The sequence below is a fragment of the Heterocephalus glaber genome, unplaced genomic scaffold (genome assembly GCF_053883595.1).
Source record: "Heterocephalus glaber isolate CG9 unplaced genomic scaffold, H.glaber_assembly_v1.0 deba00001446, whole genome shotgun sequence".
NCBI classification, from domain to species: Eukaryota; Metazoa; Chordata; class Mammalia; order Rodentia; family Bathyergidae; genus Heterocephalus; species Heterocephalus glaber.
Genome location: NW_028258298.1, coordinates 2,554,360 through 2,580,331, shown reverse-complemented (window position 1 = coordinate 2,580,331; position 25,972 = coordinate 2,554,360). Strand labels below are relative to the sequence as shown.

General features: G+C 44.7%; 1 protein-coding gene and 1 pseudogene across 3 annotated transcripts in view; one reads left to right on the top strand and one right to left on the bottom strand.

The window, feature by feature from the left end:
* Opcml (opioid binding protein/cell adhesion molecule like) overlaps positions 1 to 25,972 on the bottom strand; it is a 1,190,405-nt gene that overhangs the window by 857,378 nt on the left and 307,055 nt on the right. The window lies entirely within an intron of this gene.
* Positions 24,357 to 24,584, top strand: LOC147827412 (large ribosomal subunit protein eL39-like; annotated as a pseudogene).

Below are 25,972 nucleotides of genomic sequence, written 5' to 3'. Positions count from 1 at the left end.
AGACCGTCTGACACTAAGACCTGAAATCATAGGAACTATAAAGCAATCCATGTACTTAAACACAGCCAGAAATGCGGGGCTGTCAGATGACAAGCTGCTGACACAAGATTGTAGTGCCTACTGCCACCTTCACAACATCACTACCAGCAGAGCCTTAAACAGCAACCCTCACGCTGGCACAGTGAGACAGAGAGTTGGGATTCCTTACCTGCTTGGACCTGAGAATGCAGATTCTTTCCACAACAAAACAACTCAGTCAACTACAGCAGCAAGGATAACAACAGCACAAGTTTGTCATGCTCCCCATCCCTCCCTGCAAGCCGGATCCAAAAGTCCTTCCAGCAGTCCTCGTGCTGGGGTATAATCCCCACCTGGCAGATCTCTCTTCCTCCTCTCATCTCCACAGTCCCCAAGTCTTTCCACAATGACTTGCTGTTCATCAAGCATGTCAGGTACACTTCTTTATATATCTAAACCTTTATGCACTTTTTCTTCTTCCCAGAAGGCTCTTCCCATGCCTGGCCAACTCCTCATCTTCTCCTGGTCTTTGCCCAAGGATCTTTTCTCCCAGAAAGCCAGTCCTGAGCTCCCCGTTGGAGCTGCAACTACTCTCCCCATTCTACTGCACACTTGACCCCGCTTGAGTATGTTTTACTTTTTTGCTTTTCCAAAGTGTTGGAGGGATATTTGGGGGAGAGGGGGAACTAGCAGTCATCAAGAATTAGACAAAAGCCCATAAAATGGGCTTTATTTATAATAAATTGTTTATTCAGTTTAGTCAAACTGAGAGGGCAGCTAGTCTCTGCCATCCCAGACAACAAAAAGGCTTGCCGTCTTACAGTTTCTGTGATTTACTTCTTCACTCTAAGCATTGTTTTGTCTGCTTCCCGATAGGGCAGATGTTTTATGATCACATGACTCTGAGTCTATTTTATCCATATGTCTAGAAAAGTGTTAATGAATGGGTGGACTAAGGTTCAAAGTTGCCCTAGCAGATTTCAGACCTTTGGCGACTGAACCTGTTCCCATAACTGTGAAGAGATAAAGAGCAATCTCAACATAGCATTCTCAGTATGACTTTCCATGCTCCAAAATTCCAGGAGTGTATGTATCTGCATCACTCTTTTTATCTACACATCCAACTGTCATTTCAGGTGGTACCTCAAAAACTCCAAAAATCTGGGCTGGGGATTTAGTTCAGTGGCACTGTGCCTGCCTCACAAGCACGTAGTCCTGAGTTCAATCCCCGGTACAAACAAAACCTTCTAAAAATCATGTCATTGTCATTAGGCTGGACCCTTTAAATTTCAATGGTATACCACAATGAAACATGGAAAACTGAAAGTAGGATGTCATTCTACAGCCTAATTCCGCCATTGCCTGCCACTGTAACCTAAGGCAACATCAGTATCAGGGGCTTTCCTGGGCATCAATTCCCTTATCTCTTCAGCTTCTTTCTTTTTGAGCGGCAACATCTTGTTGAGTTAAGAAGGAAGAAAATGTTCTAAAATAGAATGCAACAGTCATTCATAATGAACTTTTTTTTGCCAAATGTTGTTCACAATGTTTAAATTCCAAAGAAAAAAATATTAGTATCACGCAAAGAATCAATCCTTAATAGAGAAATAACAATAACGGTAGTGAATAATCCCAAAGATATTTTTTCGTGTGTAATCTCATTGCATAATGAATATGTAACACAGAAAGACAGCTCTATAAGTTACAATTAAAGTTGAAAATTTAGTTTTTTAAAACAGCACTGTTTTAAATGTGACTATCCTCAGAAAGAAGCACGGATATTTTTTATAAATTTATTTAGCATAATGAGAGACTTTAGTAATAATTTTGGGGTAAAGCAAATCATAAACACATAATATTCCAATTTTAGTACTAATAAAAATAAAAGACAGCACTCAAAAGACCAAATGAACCAGTGCTTTAAATTGTAAAGTTTTTTTCTAATCCACACTTTCCAATTCATAGGCAGAACTTTTGCTGATATATATATAGTATATTACATATATATTACATATATATAACATGTGTGTAATCATTCATGACAGAAAAAGGTTGTAAAAGCTTAGGCTAAATTCATACACTTATGTGGTATGTGTATAAATGCATGTATTTATTTTAATGTGAGTATAATTATTACTGAATTGTAGCTTTTAATGGGAAGATCATTAGGGACCATTAAATTTGACTGCATTTAGCTTTCATTGAGACTCTGAAATTATTTTTTCAAAATGTTCAGCTTTTGAAAAAAGGCAAAAATCTGTGTCTCAAATAGTCTTTCTCTGGTTTTTCAGACTGATATTTTAAGGCAAATTTAATTCATATAGTTCATACTCATTTACACTTAAATTACCCAACGAGAGCTTTTAACAGCTATTTAATATCTCAGACACCTTTGAGTCTTTACCGAGAGCTCCTAAAAGCCATAGCCATCTCTTCCACCTCCTCTCATCAGCTTAAGAGGTTGCATTTTGCTCAGAGTAAACAAATTGAATACTGAAACTTTTGGTTATTTTTCCTCCTGCTTTATGACCTGTGAATGTAAAGTGGCTTTTAGATGTGACATAACTAATTCCCCATCCCTATGAACCAATACAGGGTGTGTGTCACATTATACTTACTTATGAACAGCTATATAGCCAGCAAATGAGGCAATCTCTGGCTCCTCGTTGGGCATCCATAGCATATAAATAGATAATTACAGAAACTCAGACCTCTATGACATTTTTCATCTGAAAATTGCCCAGGCTGCTTTTAGAATGGTATAAGTATATGTCCTAGAATTTGCCAGACACACAAAAATACCTAGTGATAGCTCTAAATATCTCTAACTTTTTACAAATGGCAAAGGCTTAAGCAGCTATAAACCAAGGAACCAAAGGTCCTTCCTCCCAGGGCTACAGTCCTTCAAAGAGAAGTTTAGGAAAGGGTCATATTTTAGGCACACATCATGATTGTGTGTGTGTGTGTGTGTGTGTGTGTGTGTGTGTGTGAGTGAGAGAGAGAGAGAGAGAGAGAGAGAGAGAGAGAGAGAGATGAGACAGAGAGACAGAGAGAAATGCAGAGGAAAGTCTGAGGATTTAGAAATCATAAATATTCATCTCTTTGGAATTGTGAGGCTGTACATAGCTTGAGCTTGAATTTTATGAATTCAAGTGATTCTTACATGATTTTTAAAATTTTTGATTAACATGTATTAATTGCTCATATTAATGGGGTTCAGCTTGATACTTCAATAATGCACATAGCATGCACTGATCAAATTCAGCCTCTTTTTACATTCCCTTCCCTTTCCCAATTTCGAATAATCACTGTTCAACATTCAAATTCACACGATTTTATTCTATTTATGGCTGAATAGTAGTCCATGTTTTGCATATACCACATTTTCTTCTCCATCCACTGAGGGGCCCTAGGTTGATCCCACACTGGAGCCCTAGTGAAGAGCACTCTGATGGACGTGGGCACCCAGGTATCTCTTAGCCATGCTGCCTTCATTTCCTGTGGATGCACACTCAGGAGTGGGATGGCAGGATCACATGGCAGGGTTATTTTCAGTTTTTTTGAGGAACCTCCACACAGTTCTTCATAATGGTTTGCTAATTTACATTTCCATTACTGAGTATGAGTTCCTTTTACTCCATATCCTTGCCAGCATTTGTTATTTTTTGTTTTTTCAATAACAGTATGCTATTTAAGAGAACCGGCTTCACAGCTGCTGCTCCTGATGCTCCCACCTATTCTTATACATTCCCTGTCCTCGCAGAGGCAGACGATACCATCTGTGCAGGTGTTCAGAGACACTTTGCAAATCCCTTCCTCATTTCCATTCACTGCTCTCTGTGCCAATCTCATCTCTCTTCTACTCCCATTGTCCACTGTGATGTGTTTTCCTGTCTTCACACTGGTGAGAAGATGGATCAAGGTGGACTGAGGGAACTCCAGCAAGGCATGGGGGAGAAGTACCCAGAAAGTGAGGTCCGAGGGAGCAGGCCTGGTGGCAGGGCTGACCTCCACCAGGATGGCTGTACTGATTACAGGAGGAGAGGGAAGGTGCAGGGTGTAAAGGGAAGCCCCTTCCACCTGCAGCATACACAGCTGCCCCTCCTGCTCTGAGCACAGGCAGAGCTGTTCTGGGTGGCTGCATTTTCCTAATAAGACTTCACAGCCAGTAAATGAAGCTGGCTGCCCACTGGAGTTCAATCCCAGCCCCATTTCAGTTTACCCATTTCCTCAGAATGTAATCTCACTTCTTCACTATTGGATTCATTCAAGGCCTTGTACCTGTTGAACAGAGGCCACCAGGAAGGTGGAGGGGGGGACTTAAGTGTCCCTGCAATGCAGCATCATAGCACAACACACCCAGGAGCCACTGTTTCAAAGAGCCAGAGAATGCATGGGTTCCCAGGGACAAGATATCTCTGAGAGCATGTAGTGCAGCCCTCAGCTAATGTTCGATTTCCCACATCTGATGGCCCTGCCTCTGCCGAAGCACAGTGTGACAGGGCAATCAGTGCCTGCAGGGGCAACTTTCTTAGGAAGTTCTCTTTTATATGGAGTTGACATTTACCTCCCTAAAATTGTTTTATAAATCTCAAGAGGGAACCCCTCCAAGGAATCAGCCAGCTATAAAAAAAGGATATGATCTGCTCTTGCACTAGAAGAGAGAGAGAAGGAGAGAATATACTGGGTGGTACATACTGAATGAATTTGCTTGAAACACTTCACCAACAGTGTCAGTAGTCCCTACCCTGATCCCCACAACCAACCCCGGGGGAGAAGACATCCATTTTTTAGCTATAGTAACAGAAGTGGTAGTAATGTAAAGAGATATAACACCCATTTGCCACCTATTCTGTGTCTTGTATAATATTTTCATATTCCTTATAACATCTGTGTGACATAGATATGTGACATTATTCCTATTTTGCGGAAGAGGCTAGAACTGGGATCCAAGAATATGCTTTTTTGGCCATCATAGAAAAATGTGTACATATATTTGCATATATAACTAATATGTATGTGTGTGTATATATATATATATGCATTTATTTATCCTCAAGTTTTATGGTGCATTTGTATGTATTTGAATGTAAATAAATATACACATTAACATATATGTGTATGAGACTGAAAGTTAGGTATAAATATATGTAATATATCTAGGAATATATACGGCACTATACAAGTAAGCAATTATGTAACTATGCACATAACCCTAAGTGTGTCTTAGAAATTAAGCTACTGAAGGGTGCAGCCTGGCTTGGTTAGATCCATGGAGCACTGCTGAGGATCACCTTTCCCCCCACATCCATGTGCTCACACATGCACCATCCTTGCTGTGGAAACTAGCTGGTTTTCCTTCAGAGCACATGAATGGTGCTTCACCTGCAAGGCTGCAGCTGTGTGCCGCAGGCTTTCTGTCCCTCTCATTTCTGCTCTCCCTGTAGGAGCTGGATTGTCCAGATCCCTGGTCTGCAGCCATTTGTATGTAAGTGCCCCTTGCTGTCCTCCCCACAAACAACCCATTGCGGAGCTCTCCTTTGTTCTAGTTACCCTCTTCTCTTCCTCCCATGACCAAAAATTGAGACTCACTCTCTTGTTCCCAGCCTGGGACCTGGGATCTCCTGAAAATGAGCACAGTCAAGCGGGATGTTTCCAAACATGTACGTTTAATTTAAGCACTGGGGTGGTGAAGGGAGGACCCTTTCATAGAGCAGCAGCACCCAAGATGGTGTCCACTGTGTGGATCGCTTTGGCCTCTGCCCTCACTCCAGCCCTCAGGTGAGTGTTAACTAGCAGCTAGTGCCCTTTCTCTCCCCAGTTTTTTGCCTGTGTCAGGGGAGACAGCCAGGCAGGGAACAAATCACACAGCTAGGCTTCCTGACAGAGGCTTAAGAGCTCCCATCGGCAGACAAGCTTCTTTGGAGACTGAGCTCCTACCAGAGAAGTCTTGCTAAAACTGCTTCACCTCCACATTGGGGGTCACATACAGCTGAGCTGGGAATGTCATGGGTTGTTTTTTTTTATGTTTTATTTGATTTGATTTTTGGTTGAGAAGAAATCATAGGTTTGGTATAATCCAAATTGGAATCAAGTTAAGAAGCAGCAGCAAAAAGCCAACCCAGGAGCACTTTTGATGTTGCCTGAGTCTGTCCAGCTCCCGAGACACCGATAACATAGTGTGGAAAGGAGAATTACAGTTTGTGCTGAAATACCAGGTTTGCTGATAGAAAAGGAACAAGGACAGTAAACATTAAGTGATCTCCTTTAGAAAGCCAGTTTGCTGATAGAGAGATGCCCCACAACATCCTGTTCTGCAAAAAAGTTGTGTTGTGTTTTCCAAAAAGAGACCAAGGCAAGTACAAGAATCTGAACTACTCAAAAACAAAGCCAGTGGCTCGTCTGTCACGGAAGCTCAGACTGCTTGGCACTGGGTGCAGCCCAGGTCCATAAAGAAGAGGGTTGTGATTCATTAGTGACTTGCACAGCTGGCAGAAAAGAGAAGTGGGAACACACATGCAGCTGCCCACCCTGCTCCAAGCACTGCATGGAAGTTGGGTGCTGTTAGGATGCTTGTGTTTTACTCTCATGCTTCTGAGTTCTGTTTAAGTATTTCACAGAACAAGAATCCCCAAAGAAGTCTCAGAGGGCTTCAGAACTGGCACTCACTTGACTTCAGTAACTTCACGTGGACCCTGGGAAAGGGCCCTGGAATGAAGCAGTCTCCACTGCACCATTATAGGGCAGCGACATGCCTGACACCGTGTGCCTCTATCCCTTTGTTAGTCCTGCCTTGGTGGCCGGATTTCTGATTGTTTTTATCTTCCTACCTCAATATTTTGTCCTCATATAAGATTTAGGCATACTGTACATTCTGTATTTTACCCCAAAGTTTATGTGTTTCTGCCCAGCTGCTTTCACCATTATTATAGATAAGCTTTCGGGAGGTAAGTACTGTTATACCTACTTTATATGCAAGCATAAGTGGGGAAGCAATGTGGCTTTCCCTCAATTCACTTCCACATCTAGCTATACAATACCAGTGGTGGATAGGGAGTATTTGGTAAGGTTTGCTGCTATCCAGAGTAACAGTCTTCTGTTTCTTGAAGGCACTCAGTACATTTGGTAGCACTTTCATTACAATGTGGGCCAGTGGAAATTGTGCAGTGATGAAAGTGTTCTCTACATGTCTGACTTAGTAGAGTTATCACCAGTTCCAGGTGGCTACTGAGCATTTGAAAGGTGTCCAGAGCAACTGAGAAATGGTGCTTTTAATTTTAGTTAATACAGCCAATACAGTTTTTTTCAAAAACTAAATTGCCACGTATGGCAAGTGGATATTGTAGAGTAGTGCTTCTCCTATTTTAGCATGGATAAGAATTACTCAGAGGACTTGTTAAAACATCAACTCCTGTCAAGGAGTAAGGTGCAGTCAGACATTCAGAAATAAGATGTGACTGGTGCAACAGTCAGAAATTATGATGTCATAAGTCTGGGGTGTAATGTGAGATCGGTATTTCTGAAGCTAGTTTTCTTTCTGTTTGGTACAGGGGATTGAACTCGGGTCTTTGCACTTGTGCAGCAGGTGGCAAAAGCACTGAGCTAAATACCCGGCCCTGACACCAGTATTTCTAACAAGCCCCAGGTGCTGCTGCTGCTACTGCTGCCCTGTGTTCCAGGACCTCACTGTGAGTCCCCTGATAGAGGAGTTCAGGGTTACTTAGCTTAGTTGCTCTCAGCCAGGGACAATTTGCCTCCTGAAGGACATCTGGTGACACAGGGAGACATTTTTGGTGGTCATAATTAAGGGGCAAAGGGTACCAATGGTATCCATTAAGTGGAGGTCAAGAATGCCAATCAAAGCCTATAATACAGAGGACAGCCCTCCCTCAGCCCAATAAAGGATGATACAGCTTAAAATGCCAATAGTGCCAAGGCTGGAAGACTGCTAGCTGCACATGCCAATCAGATTCTGGCCTTAGAAGTGGTAATTGCAACATCATTTCCATTCAGTGCTAACCTGTGTACTTGTAGGCCTTGACCTTATTCCTTGACTAAATATGATAAGCACATTCATTTCTTCAACCCCGAGACAGACCCAGACTGAGGAGTTGGAGGCAGCCATGTAAGGTGGCATTTGTCTCTCCCCTTGGCTTTCACACAGGGAGACAAAGAAGAGTGCACCAGGTCACCAGGTCCCAGCGGGGCACTTTCAGAGAGATGAAAAGTTTTCCAGAGGAGAGGGGTATACAGCTTCTGGATCTGGTCTCCCAGAGGAGCAATAGAAGGGATGTGTAATTTTTGCATGTGAATCAGGTGACATTAGTTATCAGAAGCTGTGCTGGAGGCATTAACCTGACAGTACGTTAGGGGATAAGGTCACAAAGAAGCTGAGATCCTTGACATTCTTCTGTGGAACAGTTTCTCCCATGTTGCTCCTGCAGTGCCCTTGTGTCCCAGGACTTCAAAGCTATCAGACAAGAGGCTCTGTGCCCTGGAGTCCTGAGGAGTCTGGGGTTGAACCGGCAAAAGCCCCTTTGAACATCCCTGGGCCCTACAGGCATGAAGCCCCCACGTGCTTCCTGGAGAGAGGCTGGGCATGTCAGCGTGCTTAAGGTAGCTGTTTTCTGTCTGCCTCAGGATGTTCTTTCTGGCCTTAAAATCACCCATACTATATGTACAATCTCCTGCCAACACTAAATTCTTTCCCAAAACACTTACTAGGCTAAAGCCCTGCTCATTTTCTCCATTTTTCTCCTCTTTCTCCATTTTTCAGCCTTGTACTCCAGTGGAGCTTCAGGAACCTCTAAATGCAAAACAGTTCCCCAAATCTGGAAGCCCTGTGCCCATCAGGCCCCACTTACAGAACTGTTTGCATTCCCTTTCTCTGCTTGGCAGTTGGAAGATCCCTTGGCCTCAGTGGTGAGTCATGGATGTGAAAATGGATGGAACTAATCTCACAGTTATAAGGACTTTCTATCTTTTTTTGTCAGAAATGAGGATCTAAAACCATTCCACAACTCTTTGTGGCCTGCATCCGCTTTTTTTTTTTTTAGATTCTCAAACTATTTTGCAATGCTCAGAGGGCCTTCCTGATTGCAGGTGCTGTCTCTTTATACAACATAGCCAATGGTTGACTGTTACCTTTTTGAGTCCTTGGTTGGTTATATTCCATCAACTACCCCCTTGGCAGCTCGGGACAAATGCAGTCCAGCACACAATGGGCTGGTGATGAGCCGCTTTGTGCAATTGAGCATAGCAAGTTCTGAGCAACAGGTTGGAGCAGTCTGGCACCTATAAAAAAGCTTGGTCCCTGGAGCCCTGAAGACCAACCTCATGCTCTCTAATCTTTTCTAGTACATGCTAGGTCCTCCTTCTTTTCTCATCCCAGCTGTGTGATCCCAGAAAAGCAGCTTAGTCTGGGACTCGATTTCCTCTTTCCCAACATGAACTAACACAGACTACCTGAGTGCTGAAGATGTCAGTTAGGTATCACTAACCCACATGCCCTAAAGTGTCTCATCCATCCTGGGCATTGAGGAAATACCGAGGGTCTTTTGTGGCATCCATCCTGCTGGGGTACAGCTCCCAGGCTGAGAGCTGCCCCTGTGCAAAGGGACACACAGCATGCCTGAGCAGAGAGCAGGGGACACACAAGGCCAGGGTGCCACCTCTGCCCCTGCTTTATCTTGACTTGAGGGGATTAAGCCAAGTGTGCATGACTACTCGGAGAATGCTGTATTATCACAGAAAGCTGTTTTTACACTCTGGCTAATGAATTTTGACCTGTGTGAATTTGGTCTCATAATTACCCTACTCAGATTTCCTTTTAGCCAATCAGGTTGATGCTGTGAGCTCAGCCATTTCAACAATTCTTGATCATCAGAGCAGACACCACAGACCAGGAAAAATAACTAATGTTCACCTCTTCTGAGTGTGCCTTATGTGAGCAGAGCTGGTTTTCCAGGGTTGCAGGACATTGGCAGTTTTCTCTTCCCATTTGTGAGCTCCAGGTCTACTTACTTCCTCTCACCTGCAGCTTCCCAAGGCACCAGACCTATGACTCCTGTGCGGTGGACATATGGGGATGGGAAAAGAACATCTGTATAAACTCAGAGGCCTGTGAATAACTAGGTTGCTACATGGAGGTGAGAGGAAGGGTCGCTAAAAGCTGAGACAGCACAAAGGGTAGGTGTGAAAGAGAAAATAAGGGAAGAGCTTCCCACATGTAGGGTGGGACCATTGGAGGGCAGGCTGGGGCTTGGTGAGGTTGCAAGCTGCTGGGCTGTTCCGGGTGGGAGTAGAGGTCCTGAGGCTCTTGTTTCTGATTTAAAGGCAAAAGCAACAGATGAGTTGCTGGCTGGGGAGGCAGGTGGCTGCCCTTTGCTGCAGTGGATGTAGCTTCTAGGAAGATAGAAGATTTGCTGTTCCTCCAGTAAAATCCAAAGGCCTAAAATAACAAGAATAGGGACTTGGCCAGAGCAAATCAGGTGACTTTCTTATTCCAAGAGTCTTCCTGTCACCCACAGCCCATATTTGATTTATGGTGGGACACTAGGTTCCCCACTCCTTCCCCCTCCTCTTCGCCTGTCACACTTCCATGCATGTCCATTTTCATTCTTTCCTCCTTCTTTTGACATCTGGTTTATTTTGTATATAAACTGTTGATGCAAATGTCCAAACTAAACTATGCTGAATAATAGATGAAGACAGTTACATAATTTATAATGGTAGAGGCCAGACAGAGCTGGACAGGCTGTGCTCAAGCCCATGGCCCCTCCTTAGTCACTTAAACAAAACCTGCTGGTGTTTACAGGCTCTGTGCTGGGAATTCTCCAGGCCAATGCCTGTGACATAGTCATGTTCTTCGAGGGCATGCCTGTCCCCGACTCCCCACCTAAGCTCCCGCCAAGACTCAGCTCCTTGGCTCTCACCAGTTCAGGCAGGAGTGATGATGCCCCTAGGTTTCTGCATCTGTCCTTGACTGGGTACAGCATCAGATCATGGCCCTGGCCCTGGAAAGCAGTATTCTTAGCTAACCAGGGCCTGTTCAGATGCTCAGTGGCTTAAACGATACTCGGTGGCTTAAACAATACTCGTGGCAGCACTAGGTGCAATGACTTCAGATGTGGAAACTGCTCAGCCTTGAGCCTGCTCTGTGCAGGAGAGTGCTGTGGAACCAGTTGTCAGGCATTGCTGAGGAAGACAGTAGAGACACAGCACAGGGCACAGGAGAAGATGGACAGAATATTCTTCCTAGGCCTCAACCAATTGCAGCTTTTAATAAAAATGATTAAGCAGTCATGACATTTTGTTTTGTTTTTGTTATCCTTGTCTTTCTCCTGTTCAAAGCCTCTGATTCTCTTCCCCCATTATTATCTTATAGAGAGAAATAAATGGATGGGAGGAGGATGCAGAGTCAGGAAAAATGGGGGACAGGGGTCAGAGGGAAGAAGCTGTGCCAGGGGAGTGCTTAGAAAAAGAAAACCACAGTCACGTTTCTGCACAATCAATAAGCGTCTTTGTTTTGTGTTGCTGAAACCTGCAGGGTACAATTGGAGACAGTTATAAAGTACAAGTTTTTCTGTAGCAGAAAGATGTTTCCATTGTGAAAGAAAAAAAAAGCAACCCTGCTTTATCTTACTCCAGGCCAGGGAACTAGCCTAGGATTGCCGTTCCATGATGCTAACTTCTGCCATGTCGATTTGAAGGCGCTCCGTTGGCCACATCTGACCCACCAGCTCCTGTCATTGGCATCCAAGTGTTAAGCCAGTGGAGCTCAGTCTGGGAACATCACCAATGTGGCCAGTGAGCTGCAATTTAGTCAATGTGCACCCTTTGTAGGCCCTGGCTTTGGCCAGAGTGTACTTGGGTAGAGTACATCATGGCAGTGGTGGAAACAGGAGTGGAAGGGGAGGGGGAGAGGTTCATTTGCAAGAACTGCCCAGCTGAGATAACATTTAAAATGAAAACGAGAAGGTCCAATGCTCTGTAATCCTCCAGCAGCTGCTCATTTTGGGTCGAGATTGGAAAAGAGCATTTTGTCATTAGTTAGTCCCTGGGCCAAGAGTGGTCTTGTGATTTCTGGTCCCTCTAAGCCACCTCTGAGGGGATCACTCAGCTGTGTCCTAAGGACACTGAACAAGAGAGAAAGAACAAGATGGCTTGCAGGCTCCATCCATGTGTGTGGCCCCTGGGATGCCCCTGCAGATGGGCCTGTTGGAGATGGTGAGGGCTTGGACGGGTTCACTGTAGCTCAGTGCCCAGAAAGGGCAGCTGGTGGGCTTGTCCCACTGTTCTTCGGCCTGTCATATACCACTCCAAACAAGTTGTGCACATCCCAGAGATGCAGATCATCCCTCAGCACTGAGGGCCAGGCCTTCCTCCAAGTGATAATGTATGCAGAAGAGGGCCAGAGTCCCTGAGAAGCTGTCTACATCCTGCTTTCACAGAAAGGGAGCTCATCCATCACTCACCAGTCCAGCCAGGGACTCACTCACTCAGGCAGATGCCTTCCTCCCCAGGCCTTGAAGAAAGCAAGTTTTCCTTTTGCAGGAAAATCACAAATAAAACTAAACTGACTTTGAACATATGAATGATAGCAGATGGCTGTGGCAAATGTAAGTAGTGCAATAAAAGTACAAATGGAGACTTCCCCATAATTAATTTTGATTTACACAGTCCAAAGGGATTTGGACCAAGAATGGCCTTTGCAATGTATCAGGCAGAGCCCTCATTCAGTTGTCCTCCTAGGCGTGGCCTTGCTGGTTGCCCCACATCTTCTCCCTGACTCCCCATCCCAACCTAAGAGGTACTTCTAAGTTTCATGGAACTGGAGAGGTGAAATAAAGGTTTGCAGACATCTCTCTAGAAAGTCAACAGGCTGCCTAATTAGGATGGCTGTGGAGTACTTGGGGGACATGAAGTGTTCCACACATGCACATTATTCTTGTTATAATCATGACACAGTAATAATAACCCAGCTTGTTGGGGCATTTTCACAGTGGCAAACATTATCATTTATTTGGCAATCATGCGCTTTGCTATTTATGGATGGAAAATATTCACTGATGCCAAGGTCAGGTCACTGGATGAAGCCAGCAGAGGACAGATATTCTGGTTTCTAGATTCATCCTGAGTTTGGGAAGATTCACAGAACCATAGTACAGGAAAAGCAAGAACTGATTTTTCTGGAATGTAGCTGCTGCTACTTGGCTACAGTCATCACGGGGAGGGGGGTGGTGCAGGGAGGGTGCAGGGACGGCCTGTAAAGATCAGCCAGTGTGGCCTCCACAATATGAGGCACAACAAAAGAAAGCCAAGAGCCTCAGAGAGCCGGGGACTGAGCCAGGCTCACAGAGATGGTTTTGACAGAGGATTCCCGTTACCTCTGTGAGCACAGTGAAAGAAAATCAGCCCTACATCAGAGCAAAATAGATTCAAACTCTCTCAGGGTGGAGTTTCTGATCTTAATTAGGCATAAGAATGGATTAATACACAGCAAGATGAAAACACCGTTTAAAAACAATAATAATAACAATGTCAATAACCCTGAAGTGTTTATACTATATAACAAATATTCTTCAAAGACTTGTTTGTGCAATATGGCATTAAGTATTCAAACAGCTCTTTGAAGCATATATTATTAGAACTGGTATTTACAAAGGAGAACACTATAGAGACGTTAAGTCAGTTAGACCAGGTTTCACAGTAACAAGTGGCAGATTTGAGTTGAAATCTTCTGTAGTACCCTCAGAGTTCTTTTTGAGTGGAGGAGTTCAGTGGGAAATCGGTTGGATATATTCCCATATTTGATCCAACCCTAGGATTCCTTCAGTAAGTATTTCCTACTTCCATCATCCTCATCCTCCTCCCTGTGCCAGACCCAGTAGCACAGGCTGAGAACAGAGCATCACACTGATCTGCAGCTCCTGCCCTCATGGAGCTGTGGCCTGTGGTTCTGAAGTGCTCCCATTCATGCATGTGTTTTCAGGGGGCAGAAGTGCTCTACTCTGCCCAGCACAGAACTGCCTTCTCTTTATGCACTCCAATGGTGGAGGGCAGGATGGGAAAGGCAGTGATGGGAAAGGCTGTGACAGTCTCAGATTCCAAACCCACTTCTGGACCCCCGAGAGAGTTCCATCTTGATTTGGTAGCCATCTTCTCCTAGTAAACTAGGTATTGTGCAAACAAGAGCCTGCAAGGGCTGCCAGCTTCCCTTTCCAAGCATTTCCAACTCACTAGAGCCATGGCAATGATATATCTAGGTCAATCACATGCAATATTTTAACATCTAAATTAAATGGCAAGCAAGCCTGGAATCCATTACCTTCTGCATTGCCACTAAAATCAAGCTAATAGGACCCATCCAATTTTTCTCTTATAGATGAAACTTGAGAGGGCACAAATGCCAGTAAAGACGGAGGTTCCTCTGGTCTGGGGGAGAAGGGAAGGTAGGGAGCACTGGATAAATAGCACTAACAGCACAGAGAAGTCCAAAGGAGCCCCGTTAAGGATAGCAAGTCCCACATCCAGCCCACACCTGGGGAGAAAGAACAAGTCCCTCAGCCACCACATTTAGACATTCATGACTCAATGTATTCTTGTCATGACCCGATCTCACTAGGATAGACAATGATTCCAGAATATATTTCATTTCATCAATTCCAGTTAAATTATTACATCTGAGAAAGAAATTTACCTTGGCTGATGTGGCTGTGTCAGCTCAGACTTGGCTCACATAGACAAATGTGAGAGATAGCTGGCACCCTCACAAGACCAAGAGTCTGCTCGGCCCCTCTCATCTGGCTGGGTGGCTGCCAATATCCCTCAACAGTCCCTATGAACTCTGAGGTGGCTCCTTGGCATACTGATGGGACCCTGATTCACCTGGGCTGACCCGCACCGGGTCCTCACAGCTTCTTTGGAGGCATAGTCTACATCCTTGAGTCTTCTTAGCACATAAATCATCTGTCAGCTGCACACCCAAATATCTCCATTCTCGTGATTTTGTCAGATCATCACCACTAATGGATGTTGAAATTCATAAGTGCGTCTATTTCCAGTCCTAGGCTTTGTACTGCAGCCTTCCAGTTTGAAAAGAGTGATGGTTTTGTTGGGGACACAAATCCCACATGTCTCAAGAGGGCACATGGCTTGCTTGAATTGGGGAGGTAATTTCTTCCTGCTGCGATCTTTAATACTGAAAGTTTAAATATATCAGTAGTGGCTGAGCACAGCCAGTGACCTCAGAATTGCTCAGGAAATCACAGAATTTTAAAGCAAGGGGAGAAAAAATATCAGTTCTTTTTAATTCCCTCAGGCTGGGATCCCTGATGCTCTGTCTGGAAATGCTGTCAAAGGACAGCCTCAAAGCAGACAGTAGGAGGGGGCACCTGTCTGCCCCAGACAGTGGATACAGTTTCCTGTGGACCCACGCAAGGAAGAACTGGATTTACTCTCTTCATCTAAGATTTCTGAGGTGCAGGAGCTGGATTCTGCAGCCGTATGCTCAGGGGAGCTGGGACAGGCTCCAGCACAGGCAGCGACCCACTCTGCATCAGTGTCCTGGGTAGAATCACAGAGCAGCAACCAAAGACAGGTCCAGGACTATGCCTGAGAGGTGGGGCCAGGTCACTCAACTTCTTAGGTGAAACTTTCACCCTTACTGGGAGAACTTTGCTCTTGGGTTGTACCTTTTATCAATCCTAGTACTTCTGATCCCTGGGCAAGCAAACTTGTGTTCCAGAACTGCAGGTGCTAAAGACCAAGGATGCTTAAGTACCTTATATAGAATGGCAGAGCACCTGCATCTAACTACCCACATCCCCCTGTGTACTTCAAATCACCTCTAGATTACTCAGAACACTTAATATATTGTCAATACTACACAAATAGTTGTTACATTGTTTAAAGAATAATGAAAAGGATAAGAGTCTATATTTTAAGTAGAGACACAAATTTTTTTTTTGATCTGATGTTAAGTGAATCATTGCAGATATGGAGGGCTAAGGTGGGCTGGGTTTGCCTTGACAGTGTGAGGACAGGAAGGCAGGCAGACCTGTCCCAATCACTGACTTCTGATTCTGCTGTCACTGCCACTGTGCTGCTTTTCACACTGTAGATTTGTACAGCACTGTGTTTTACAAAACACTCTCAGAGCAGTCCCTTAGTGGTTCTTCCCAACAAGACTGGGATGCAAGCACAACAGATAAATATAAAACCCCACTGTATAGATGTAAACTGCCTCAGGGTATAGATCTGCAAGCCAGGGTTTGCCAGGTTAAGTCTGGTGAAGCTTAAACAACACAAGAACTTACACTAAAGGACTAGAGCATCACTTCCCTGTTTGTGATTCTGGTTCTTTTATACTATGTATCCTGGAAACAGAATCACACTGATAGTTTCAGAGTCACCCAAGAGGTCCACTCAGCCTCACCCCAGGCTGGCCTGAGAGGACCTGCCGATGATGCTCAATGTCACCAGCCTATGAATGAGGCTCCAGGACCCAAGTCCCCGGTTGGCCTCCCTTTCAAGCCCTCAGTCTCTCTCTAGCTCCACTGGGGCAGCCTCTGCAGCAGCTTGCTCTGGCAGGCAGCATGGGGCTTCCCAAGAATTTATGGAAGGAGATTGGATCCTGCAGGGCCCTCAGCATGAGGCCAGGAGGCTGCACAGGAAAAATGATTGCACTGAGCTCGCATAGAAGCTGTTTAAACCTGTCACTGTACAATATCCCTGCTCCTATGTTGCAAGGGACCAGGAGTAGCAGGCCTGGAGAGGGAAGCCAGGGTACAGTGACAGCCCTGACTTCCTGAAGCCAAGCCTTGGCAGGTGTGGCAGAATCTTCATGCACTGAAGCTTCAATTTAAAAGCAGAGTCTCAGAGGAGCTCTGTAGTTCCTAGGCCTTCAGATCAAAATAAAAAGATAAATAAATTTTTTAAATCGTAAGCTAGGAAGAGGCTTCATCTTTTTACCTTGCAATAGGCCTAGCAGAGAAGCAGTCACAGAACAGGAAAGGGACAGCAAAGGACACCCCAGGGGAGCCAGCTGCCTGCTTAATTGCTTTTCTTTTGTTAAATCTAGGGTTAGCAGGTGGCCTGAGGCAAGGACAGGGTGCTCAGCATTCAATTAAAGTGTATTTCCTTAGGAAGGGCAATTCTGATCCCAAAGCCTAGATGTGGAATACAAGTTTTAGCATCCCCCAAGCATCCATTCTGTTGTCACCTCTCCCAGAATGCCCTCCCAGGCCAGCTCAAAGTCTCTACTATGTGCAGTTTGTATTAGTGGCAGGGTGTGTGTGTGTGTGTGTGTGTGTGTGTGTGTGTGTGTGTGTTTGTTGCATGAGTGCATCTTTCCTCTCAGATAAGCTCCATTGTACCCATGCATTCTCTCTGGAATGCCTAGAGCAACACTTTGATTCTATGAGATTATTTCATAAAATGCCCTGCTAGGATTTTTAGCCAGAATGGGCTAAATGATTAACTCACAGGATTTTTAAAAGGTCTACCCACACACCCCATTATATATTTCTATTCATTGTGTTCCCAAAGCCACAGACAAACAGCTCCTTAGAGATATTTGCTAAATGAGTGAAGAACTGCATAGATTTGCACAGAAGTGTGAAAGCACTTTGGGGCTCATGAAACAATACCCTAATTACAGTACTTTGGCAGGCCTAGTGCTCTCAACCAAAGGAGACCCAAGGTCTGGCTGATTTCTCCAGACCCTTCCCACTCTGACCCATCTTTCCTACCTGAGCATAAGTTTTCTCTGAAGTTATCTCACCTTCCTGAAGATTGAAACCTCTAGAAGATCAGATTAACTCCCAGAAAAGCTACAGTTGACATCACACCTAGAGAGACTAGAATCTACACCACACTCAGATCTCAGGCCTCTGTCTGCTGTTTGAGCTCATTAATCTCTCATAATAATCATTCTTTCTTCCTCTAAAATGGCCTGGTGCCCCCACTCTTACCCAGTTCTGACCTCAAACCAGGGTTTTTTTCCTCCTCTTGGAATTGTGGAAGCAACAAGACGAAGCAGCAAAGGAAACTTATTTTGGGCAAGGTTAAAAGTGGGTGATAAACTCATAAATCAGCTTCTCCAACCTTTGAGGATGGGAAGTTATATCTATAGGGTAAAGGAAATGGGGGGAAGGATGGGCTGATGAGGGGGAATATTCCTGTCTTTTCTGATAATGGGCAGAGGTTTTGGAGAGGCTTGGGTGCTGCCACTTTTTGCCACTATAATGGTTCTTTCTGGTCCAGAGACATTGGGTGGGGTGTGTCATTTAGCATGCAGATGGAATTTTAATAAAAGTAGAGGTTGCACAACCAGTTGGCTAGCTCACCTGAAGAGAGACCTCTGTCTCCATGGTAAATAAGATTAGAGATGTGTGGAAATTCAGCTAGGTCACCTAGGTACAAGACTGGAGTTGAGTGACACCACTTACTTTTCCCAAAGGAAGAGAGTATTAAGCTTCAATCACATGGCTCTTTGAGTTTCATACTTTGTGCAACTTCCTTGAGCTTGCTAATTAATGAATTTATGTGCTTTTTCTCTGATTAATCTATTATCAGTTTGTTTTATAGACTCAACTAATCAAAACTTCACAGGCTGAAAAGAAAGTTCTTCCTACTCCTTTAAGCACCACCATCCAAATTACATGGAGAAGGGAGTTGTATTAGTTAGATTTCGGATCACAAAGCATCCACAGTTTAAAGGAGGGGGTTATTTGGCTCATGGTTTCAGGGGATTTAGTCCATAATTAGCTGGCTCCAAGGCAGGAACATCATGGAGGTAGGGCATGGTGGTACTAAACTGCTTAGTTCATGTCACAATGACCAAGAAGCAAAGTAGGGAAGCAGAGCCAGGAAAGAAGAGATGAGGAGCCAAACATAAATGCCAGGCCACACCTTCATGTCTCTCCTTGATACATCTAAAAGTGTGCTTCACTAATCACCAAGGCAGCTCCCAAGCCAATCAAAATTGACTCAATTAAACTTAACCACAGGAGCACTTATCAGATGCATGGTGGCAGAGAGGTGATAGGCTGAAGGGCTGGAGGGGCAGACTTGAACATCAAACGTCAGCCCCTCCTGAGATCTGGCCCAAAGTGCACACATTTGTGTCCCACCCTCATGGCAAGGTGCTAGAGGGCCTTTGGCACTGTTGCTTATTTTTTCCTCCTCCTCTCTTGGTAGATTTCTGTATAGGCCAGGAAGTAGAACAGACCTAATCAACAAAAGCAAGGCTTTGACCCATATCTGAAGCAAGTGACTTTCCCAAGGGCCCTTCTCTCCAATCTCCCATCAAACCCAAACCTACTTCATTTACGAGACCATTACTTTCAGTACATACTTATCCAGCACTTCACATTGCTAGAACACATGGAAGCTGTAACTCAGTCAACTGACTGCATGAGATCCAGGGCATCGTAAAAGCAGATGGTCTGTGCACTGTCTCCAGGCCTCAGCCTGACCACTAAGTCTGAGCCCTGAGATGTCTGCTGGAGCCCATTTCCTGAAGGCTGAGCTCATTTCCAGGAGATGTCTACTTTTGCAAAGTATTGCATCCCCATGCTGCAGGAAACTGTGTGAGACCTGACACTCATATCCCTACTGTCTGTGAATTGTGGACAGTGAGAATTAGGAAAAGGAGAATTATTTCTATAATCTTATGATTCAGATCCACTATCTGCCACTGCCATAATCGGGGGAGGGGGCTGTGCTGGAGACTTTCCACACATTCGCAAACAAACTTAATAATAAGGGGTTGTCTGCTTCCATGCTTCAAATTCCAGCTATCTGTGCACGACACTATCAGAAGGGAAGACAGGGTGCAAAGTAATGCAAGGTCATGAGCTCTTCTTTTGTCTGCTCCAATATACAACCTGAATTTCCTCCAAATGGAGATTTTTGAGAAATACAAGCAAGCACCTAAGAGTAGCCAGGGTTGAAATGTTGGAGAATGAAAATGAAGTTCCAAGCAGATGGGAAAAGTGAGTTGTTCTCCTCTTTGGCCCTTGATGAATACAAACAGACAACGTAGCAGAGTGGAGGAAAGGTTTGGCCTGGACCCCAAAAGGTGGGATCCAATCTCTTTACATATGAAAGCTGCTTAATCTTTCTGACCTTCGATTTAGAAAGAGTGGGTGGGGTCCGCATTAGTATTAGTGCTGCTAATACTCACTCCAAGACATTTTCAGATTCCTTGGTGAAAATGGATGGTGTCCTGCTATTCAAATGTCCAAATGTCCAAATATCCAATTATTCAAATATCATTTTAGAGAAGTGCCCTCCTCCTGGAGCCCCAAGTCAAAACCCGTATCATCTCTTCTTTCATGTGGGTCCCTCTCATGGCATCTAGCTCAGTGTTGAGCAGAGCAGGAGCCTCCTTGCAGTGGTGTCCTTGAGCACAAGAAGCCATGGAGGCCTCTGAGGTCAGATTGCAGCCTTATCCTGCCCTGTGACCTCAAGCCAGATGTGGAAACAGCTGAAATGGTGGACTGCTTCAAGGGCATCAACTGCAGTTACATTATGTGGCAGATAAATGAGAAAACACAGGTAAAGAACATGTAGAGAGTAAACCCTCAGTGAAAATCAGCTGTCATCATCAAAAAATAAGAAGGCTATGGGGCAGGAAGGGGAGGGGAGGGAGAAGCAGCGGGGAAGGGAGAAGTCAGCAGGTCAGGGTGTACACACTGTGTCAGGGGCTCCTGATCCCACAAGGAAGACACCCAGCAGCACCACTGTGAGAAATGAGTTAGAGGCAGGGGGAAAGGGAACAGAGGCCAAGCAAACTCATTGTGGTTCCAAGATTTACTCTACAGTATGAACTATGATCTGACCATGGCCTTACACTTTCACAGCAGAAGGTGTGACCCAGGTGGTCTGGGGACTTGACTGAGCCCCAGACAGCCCCAGGCTCCTTGATACTCTCCAGCAAGAACACATTTCCAGTTCAGAGAAGCACCATGGTTGGTTTTGGAGGGAAAATTCTCGGAATCTGAATGGTGTGGAAAAGAAAGCAGAAGACTCAGATGGAGGTTTTCTTGTGAATTTCTGACTTACTGACTGGGTTCCTAAGAGAGATGACAGGAGCTTCAGGTTTCTGCTCCTTCCCTAGTGGTGTAACTACCTCGCCGGTTTATTCTGAGATGAAGTGACATGAAAGAACATGGAATCTATTTGTAAAGCACAATACACTAGGAAGTCACGTCAATCGTTAGGACTCGGTGTACAGTGAAGAGAATATTAGGTTGTGAAGAAAGAGTCCAGAGCTGGATCCCATGTGAAATGAGAAAAACTCACTTTTTGGTCAATCTCATTCCATAACCAGTGCATGTGTGTATACACAGAGGTTGCCATTCTCAATGGCACCTTCTCAAGGTGGCACGGTGGTGTGGTGATGTTGCTCTGGTTTATTTATTTACTTATTAGATAGTTTTGGATATCATGATTTCACAAATGTTTCAAGCAGTAGAGAAAAGGTGGTGAAAGAGACTCTTGCTAAATGGGTCTGACTGCCACCAAGTGAATAAAATTACCTTCTAATAAAATGCATCGTTAAAAGTACAGACAGGAGAGCTGGGTGCTGACAGGTTGATGAGCGAGGCATTGGCAGTTAATTAGGATATACTGCTTTTGTGCCTGGGACTACAGCAAGGGTGCTGTTCGACTCCAGCTCAACACCACCTGCTTCTACTGTCACAGCACCTGGGTGTCGGGCCAGTGTGTGGGTCTTTCTCTAGCTGGTCCTGCCCTGCCTGTATTCATGGCTAGTGCTTAACCTGAAAATGCCAGTCTTACATCAAGTGTGGCTGCTTTTCTTTGCAAAACAGTTTTGTGGAAACATCATCAGAGAAATTATGGATCAAAGAGGTGCTGAACCTGCAGACTGGGGAGAGAGGATGCACTGTGTCTCTCAGGTGTGGCACTGTCGCTGACAGGATGTGATGCGGGTCAGAACATGCTACACCCAATTGGCCACTTTGGTCTACTGGTTATTTTGAGCTTCAGGCAATTGGCAAACATCAGATTCAGGAAGAGCCCTCCCCATTTCTACTTAAAAGCAGGACATACGTGTCTTGTTTGGAGAATGAATGTCTTCCCTGTTCCATGAATAGGAGGATATTTTCATTTCCAGAGATGGAGACTCAGTGCCAAGATGAAGCTGCACACACAAACTGACTCAGGTAACTCTTATATTTCATCAGTTTCCAACACACAGTTACTAGCCATCTATAGATTAGAGCTAGAAAACCAATGTCTTTATTCTTTATCTTGTCATAGCTGCACATTTTATTGCTCATTGCTAAAATGGTATCCTCAGTCTTCATGCTTCTTAGGGGTTTTCACTTCTTTCTTTGAATCCCTTCATGTCACATAAAAATATTAACCTCAAATATAATTGATAAACTTTTCTGCTGTTAATTTGTCTTTTGTCAGTTGAATGCACAGACATGCCAGTACAGAACTAGAGGAAATGTCTTTCCTGGCCTACATAGGAGGAAAGAGGGAGGCCACAAGGGTCTCCCACCTGGAGCACTGCCCTGCCCACCTTTTGAAGCACCATGTTCTTTCCTCAACTGCTTACTCATTCCAGAAGTTGTTAGATAACAAAAATGATCACTAAGCCAAACTGCCATCTACATCATTCCAAACAAGGGAGAACTCACAAAATAGATGTTCCCTGACTAGGAAAGATTGTGGGAATATGGTTGTAAGAGTAAATATTAGAATTGTTGATGTTTTGTCCACATTGATGGGAACTGATATTACTGTCCATGCTTCCCTCTTTCACAGCTCCAGTTCTTTCTGTTTTACACACACACACACACACACACACACACACCCAATCCTGGTTTTCATCTTTTCTAAACTAACCAAAAGGCAGGCTATCCAGTGTGAAGCCCAGAAAGCAAAGAGTTGGACCCAGAATCTTCCCGTGGCTTATGACAGAAGGGCATGGACTGTGGATGTATCCCTAGCTGTGCGTCCCAGACCTTTGTGTGTGGCTCCCACACTGCCCTGATTTACCCTTTGGGTATGGTCACAGCAGTTCATCCTCTCCCTCCTCCCGCATCTCACTACACAGCTGAAGACAGTTACTGCATCACCCCTCAGCTGTCTGTGCCAGTTGAGTACCATGGACCCTCAAGCTATGACTGGACTGACATACAAACAACTTGGGTTCATTAGGTTAATGGAAGATTCATCTGCTGCTTGTTACCTATAGCGTGTACCCAGGTAAACATCTAGATCTCTGCTGTATTGACTTACAACCAACTTGAGTTACAACCAGCCCTCCAGGAACCGATTGAGTTCATAGGTCAAGGGTCCACTGTAACACTAGTTCTTTGGCCTTCTTTTGCTGGTTTTATTCTCCAAACCGCTCAATTATCTTGGGATCTCTCCAAGCCATTTCTAAATACTGTATCTGATCTGATGGGGGAATTGACAAAATCTTAGAAGTAGCAAAGAAGCATTCAATCATTTCATAAAAACTTAGGAGTGGCAAGAGATCAGAGGCCAGAGGCAGCTCTGGCCAAGCCGATTCCATCATGTAGACAGTCTCCTGCCATCTCAGAGGTCCAGCTCCAGCGAGGTGTAGCATTTTACTCTAATGCCATGTGAGCCAAGCTGCAGACATTTGTAGAGGTTGCTGGGGACTTGAATGACCGACAGCAGTATTGGAGCTGTGCACCAAGATAAGGGTAATCAAATTTCATGCTTCGGGGGCTCTGCAGCTTTAGCTACCTCAGGGGTCACAGAGAATTCCTATTCCCACCCAGCCACACTATCTTTCCCTCACATAGTTCTGCACAATTGGTCAGCTGTATTTAGTGCTTTTGTGTTTCTTCCCAAGCATCCCTCAAAGGCAATTCTTAGAGGCAGGGAAGCCCTGGTAAGGGACCAACATGGGGCAGGCCATCAGATATTCAGAGCTCTCTGGAAAATTAATTCCTATTGCCACCCACTCCCTCTCCTGAGAAGCAGGTTATCACTGAGCTAAAAGATCAGACATTTACACAGGGCAGAAGAATGACCACAGACAGAGGTGGGAAGGGAAAGTGCAAGGGAAAACAGGGGAAGAAAGAGGGCAAGGATGAGGCAACTGTGAAGGAACTGAACAGATCCAACTCAAATGCAAGGTGAAAGGAGGGATGATGCACCAGCACCAGTACCGGAGCTACTCACAGGATGTGGCAAAGGTCAGAACACATTGTGTGTAGCTGCCTACAAGAGCAGTTGGAGACCAAGTCCTTAAGAAACTGAACCTTGTTCTTCTGCTTCTGTCCAGCATTGTGTACATGCGCTTGCCTCTGAGCCTAACCATGTCTTCTTACAAGACTTTCAGAATCAAGTGATTCCTGGCCAAGAAGCAAAAACAGAATCGTCCTATTCCTCAATGGATTTGGATGAAAACTGGTAATAAAATCAGGTACAACTCCAAGAGGAGACACTAGAGGAGGACCAAGCTGGGACTGTAAAGAATTGAACATGAGATGCAGCATATTTCTCTCCCTGGAGTCATAAAATGATACATTCTTTATCATGGTCGAGATTACATTACCATATCAAGCTTAAATATGATTGGCTGGACAGTTGAATGTGCTTAATCAGGAATCTTGTTCTGTGATCACACTGAGTCAACAATAAATGTTTTGAAACCTTTTAAAAGAAAAAAAAAGAAACTGAACCTTGCTCAGCAGCCTTTCCAGAGTGACTCTTTGTGTTCCTATCAAATCCAGGCATTCATTAGGGCTTCCTCCCTGATCAGTACCTGGATTTTCTGGTCATGTCCAAGTGATTAATTCAGAGACCAGTGAAATGGGCAGAGAGGCAGGAGCAGACTTGGGCTCACCCACAGTGTAGGCAGGGAAGAGCTGAGGGCTGTAGCCTTGACTGTGAACTGGGAGGGCTGAATGAGACACAGGAAGGCACCTGTGCTAGTCACTTTCTGGCGCAGTAACAAGTACCTGAGATAATCAACTTGTAAAGAGGAAAGGTTCATTTTGACTAGGTTTTGGAAGTCTCAGTCCATGACTGATGGACTCATTGCTCAGGCCTGTGGAGAGGCAGCACACTGTGCCAAGAGTGCGTGGTGGAGGAGACTCACGCTCCTCATGGCCTGGGGCAAGAAGTGAGAGAGGAAGACACCAAAGTCCCATCACCTCGTTAAGACCTCCACTTGGCCCCATCTCTGAAATGTTCTACAACCTCCCAAGAGCACCTCTGGGACCAAGCCTTTAACATATGGGCCCTTGGGAGGTGCTCTGGATCCACACTGCAGAGTGACTTCCACATTAGAAGTTCTGGGATTGGAAGGCAAGAATGCCCCTCCTTGAATCAAGAAGCTTTAAGGACTACTATCTGATCCATCTAAAGATGTCTTCGGAGGTGAAGCTTTGAAACATAGGCCAGCTTCCATTTCCATGATTACTTCTTATTTGAAAGATAGTTAAAATGAATAAACTGTTGCTGTTACTAGCATTTTGCAGTGTCAAGCTATGGATGAGAAAGTTCACAGCACCCAGACTGTCCACACCAAGGAGCAGGGGATGGGCCCCATACCCTCTGCAGCCAGCCCTGCATTCTCCTGTCACTTTGTCACTCTCTGCAGACAAACTCAGATTCTGTGAGCATTCTTTGAGACACCAATGTATGCCAGTGGCTATGCTGTGAAAGGAGGTATTAGCAAGTACAGGATTGACCTAATACAGTATCCATGAATTAGGTGAGGGGCAGCATTTTATGCAGATGGGGAGCATGGTGAACAAAGATGGAGGACATGAACAGTGTGACATGTTTGGAAGCCTGGATCATTGGAACTGACCAGATTGTCAAGTTGAAGGTAGGCAAGAGCTACAGATGATTTGTATTCTTAATAAATAAAATAGACAATAAAAAGTAATTATTTGAAGGGGACAAAGCCTTTGCAGAAATAACC